Consider the following 4,641-nt stretch of genomic DNA (forward strand, 5'->3'; position numbering starts at 1 on the left):
CAAGAAATCTCTAAATTATTTTGCAAAAATTAAAAAGGAAAATTAATGGTGATGATGATGATGGTAATCCCAGTGTGATTTTCCAGCAGAAACCTCGTTCATGTGCTTAGCAACAAGAAGAAAATAGAGGTCTAAGTAAATTTTAAACTTGTGCTCGAGTCTTAACCAGAGAGAGTTAGCCTACCAATACAGCTTCCTCGCATCGCCCCGGTCTCTTGCAGGCTAACAGAGAGCTAGCTTAAAGTTTATAGGCGAAAGGAGCTTTGCTTGGAGCTTGTTTGGGTTCTTTATGATAACAAATATTTTGATAATGAAATGACAAAAATAGGCATGCATTGTGGACGCGTGGTTGTGCACAGTGCTTTATTCCATATTGGCAACTGAGCTACATTTTGTCTTCCAGGAGATTCAAGTTGTCTTTACATAATATGTATAAGCTCTAATAGTACACAATATTGTTTTTGTACCATATATCATTATAGTGCCAATTTTAGTAGATGTCTTAGGTAAGTAGCCCCCTGAGAAGACATGTGGTTACTGGCAAAATGCTAAACCCCGAAAGACTGAAGAAAATAAAGGGGAATCCAGTAACATATTGGCTTTGAGGCTGGCATGTTGATCATTTTCAAGTTCCCTTTTTGACCACAAGTTTAAGCATGCACTCTGAGCATCTGACAGCTTCTAATACAAAAGTTACCCCCGTCCGGTGGGGTTAGTATCTGGATGGGAAACCCAAAAAAATATACCACTTTGTGCCAGAAACATAGGACCGAAAATTCTATTTTAACGCTCAAAAATGCAAACCAAGCAAGGCACAGATTTTGTTAGCCTGCCTTATGCAAAACAAATATTGATGCAAAAGTAAATAAATATTGGTACACAATTTTTAGGAAGAGCAGAAGGAAGTTTTCAGGACGGTCGATTGAGAATAAAATATTTTGGCATCATTCAGCGAAAAAATTTGTGGCATGAAAACAACATAAATTTGGAACTGCACATATAAAAAGTTACCATTGGTGAAAAACATTTTGGGAGATTTTTGCTATGTTTAATTTTTCTATTGTACTTTTGGCTGCACAAGTAAATCACAAAATTGAAAGTGACATCATATTTGGCGGGTGCCGTGATCAAGTTACCTTTTGTGTTTACTCGCGAAGCAAAGGATACATCTGTCTGTGTCAAAATGATGGCAAGACTCAGGGTTTGTCAGTTTGGTTTGTTTTGCTTTTGTTTCAAGTGTTATAAAGTTTGACAAGAAATGTGCGAATTCAACACAAAGATAACAATCTCCCAACTCTTGATCGAGGTTGAACATGTGATATTGTTTCTGGAAAGTCAAAAACTTACACTCAGAGACAAGGTTATTTATCACCAGGTAATTCCATTGTTTTGGAAATAGCAGCTGCTTTATTATTCACCAGCGTCACAAATTCTTGCTGATATTGTTTTCCTCATTTTGTTTAAACTCAAGCACGCTTTCCAGGATTTATGCAATATGCGCTGCGGGTCTATTAGGCCCCATAGACACTCTTACACTCCCTGTGACACATGCAAAAATGGGATGATATCACAATTTGTTGAAGAAGTTAGGAAGTTAATTGATCTCTTTATTACTTGCAAGAAAAGGACTATAAAAGGATATGATAAAAATTAGATATTAAGGAATGATGCAATGAATGCCATGTGAATCATTGTCAGCCTCTTAAATCAGATAAAACTATGTTAATGTAGTTCAAAAGGAAGATCATGCATGCAGGTCAAATCAATGTCAACCTAGATTCTCAATTTTCATTGTCTCCAAACTCAACCCTGAGTATTCATGGTTAACTTAACTGTAGATTTTATTATCAAATGACCTGAGTGCCATTTTAACTTACATCATATTCACCACTGCTAAGCATGAATAAGATAAAAAATGTGAAGAAAAATTAATATCCAGCAAATTCTACATTGCAGAAATGTCAATCAATTAAAAAAAAAACATCAATAAATTCATGCTTTTTACAACATAAAAGTGCTGTAAAAATTTGTTGAAGATTGAGCTCTGAGCTTGAAACAACATTCAAGGTACATTTTATCACAGCCAGGAACTTAGTTAGGATCTTTCCAGTGAGGCTCTTATAAAGTGCATACCCATAGCCAATTAAAGCATTCTTAACTTATTGCAGGCTCTTCATGAGCCATGCATGGTTTCTAATTGGCCAATCCTCAGGGTCCAGGCTTCTGGTAAATGATGATCCTTGAAGCTATCAGGACAGCACAGTTTTATGTAACATCCCAAACATAAGTGTAACAACCCCTACATCAAGTCAACCCTTTACGTAAACCCTTCGAGTCTTACTGTGACACTTACACTTTCCACACCAGACGATTTTACCTGTCAATGGGGTTGGGGTGGTGGTTTCTAGTAGAGAGACGCATAGATTTTACTCTGTCTAACGCCACACTATTTTAATCGTCAATGGGTTAAAAAATACCTGCATTTAGAGAGTAAGTATCAATAATAATTATTATATTAGTATGGGTAATCAAATGGTGACAAGTGAAATTAGGGAATAATTTCTGACTCCTTAATTTCCCAAGTTTACCATTTGGTTAGCTACTAATATCATGGGTGACAAATTATGTTCGTAAGGCGCCAAGTTGCCATGGCAGCATTGTAATTTCACAAGTGAAATTAATGAATTAAGGAGTAATTTGTCACCCATGTTATTAGTACTCTTACTTCTGCTGTTGCATACAGATTAATGGAATAAGCATAGTCAACCTTCTTTAACTAAAGCTGATGGTGAGGTGGGCTAAAATTTTAGGGGGACTAACATCATAACATCTTTTTTGAAAGCAAGAGTTGGGGAAAAAATCCTATTTTTATTATATAAACACCAATGAAAGACCAAGTGAGCTTGTGCAAAAACATGATATCTTCACACGTGAAGATAAAATGTTATTTTCACGTGAAAATCACTGTTGCTATGGTTACATATGAAAATCACGCCTTTTGATGCCTTTGGTGAAATGATTTAGTATTTCATGGGTGTTTATATTATAGAATATTACATGGCCACTTGGAGATACAAAATTTCTTTTCTCATGTTGAAAAATGTTTCACGAGTGAGCGCAGCAAATGAGTGCAATATTTTTTGACACTCAAAAAGAAATTTCGTATCTTCACGCGGCCACGTCTTCCCTTTCTTAGAGTGATACTTATAGATTCTACTCTATCTACCCTAGTACGTAACACCAGACAAAATAATTATTTACTTGTCATTGGGGGCAGATTCAGGAGTGAAGCTATTAATTAAAGAAGGGGAAGTTTTGTCCTCTCAAAATTAATGACGTCTAACTTTTCTTGCCAAAGAAATTAGAATAATGCACAGATAATTTTATCAACAGTCAACATAGGAAAAATAACATTTAATTAAAAATTTAATCATGATGGCAATGACGTGTATATAACAATGGGTTTGAAAAATAGAACAGAAGAAGATGGAAGTACTAGTACATATAGTTAGTAGTAGCAGTAATAGCAGTACAGTAGTTGTACTGGTTGTGGTAAGAGGAGGTTGGACATACACGGTAATAGTTATGATTAGTTGCATCATATCCAATTTACAAATAACTGTGTAAATTATGCCCGTAAATAACAATAGGTCAACATCGTTTACTGAAAAAGTAACTGAAAAAAAAAAGGCACGTTGTACATCACAAACGACATATAAGGACATACCTAACCTGATACACGAGGCCAAACCCACTCATACAACCTTATCTTATTTTTTTCATCCATGCAGGTCTCCTCAAAGGAAAATTTCCAGGTCTTAGCAGAGGACCTTTCTAGTACATCTGTGGGTAAGTTGACTTTTGCTGGTAGAGTATACTGAAAACAAAGATAATTAAGTCTGCTTTAAACATCGCATTTCACATGTGCTGAATCTAATGCAATGAGAAAAATCAATACCGGTAATCGCATTAGATTCGGCACATGTAAAATGCGACATTTGAGACAGGCCTTAAAGAACTCATGTAGCTCTCCCAAAATCTTAGCAACATAATAAAACCTAATAGAACCATTTTGGCTACAAAAACTTCATATCACTAAAGCAGCTGTCCTTCTGCTTTTTGCCTCTATTTTCATAGCTTTCATTAAATTAGTAGCTCACACACAAGTGATATAAGCACAGCCATGTTACACTTTTGATGCTCTATGCTCTCCTTGCTGTGTTGTGCAAGGCAAACTCCTGATTTTAAAGAAATCCTCTGACACACATGTGACCATATGGTCATAAAAACTGGAAATCACTGAGACTGGCATTTTAAAATGCAAAGTGTGGCTGCCTCTTGTCCCCAAACAAGAGTGCCTTTTCCTATTTGGTCCCTGAAATGTCTGAACAGTTTTGCCTTGGTTTTGTGAACGTTAGCAACTGTTCAAGGTTATTTTTTCTCAAAATCATCGACCACATACACTATCGAAGTTGGGCTTCAAGCATACCGGGTGACATAAAAATTCTCTACGAAGGACATGTAATAATGGCTAAACTACTGGCCCTAGTTGTTCAAACGATGGATAGCGCTATCCACCTGATAAATCACTATCCAGTGGATAAACACTAGCAAAATCAATTGAGTTATCCAGTGGATAGT

Source organism: Montipora foliosa, chromosome 1, assembly GCF_036669935.1.
Source record: "Montipora foliosa isolate CH-2021 chromosome 1, ASM3666993v2, whole genome shotgun sequence".
In the NCBI taxonomy this organism is placed as follows: domain Eukaryota; kingdom Metazoa; phylum Cnidaria; class Anthozoa; order Scleractinia; family Acroporidae; genus Montipora; species Montipora foliosa.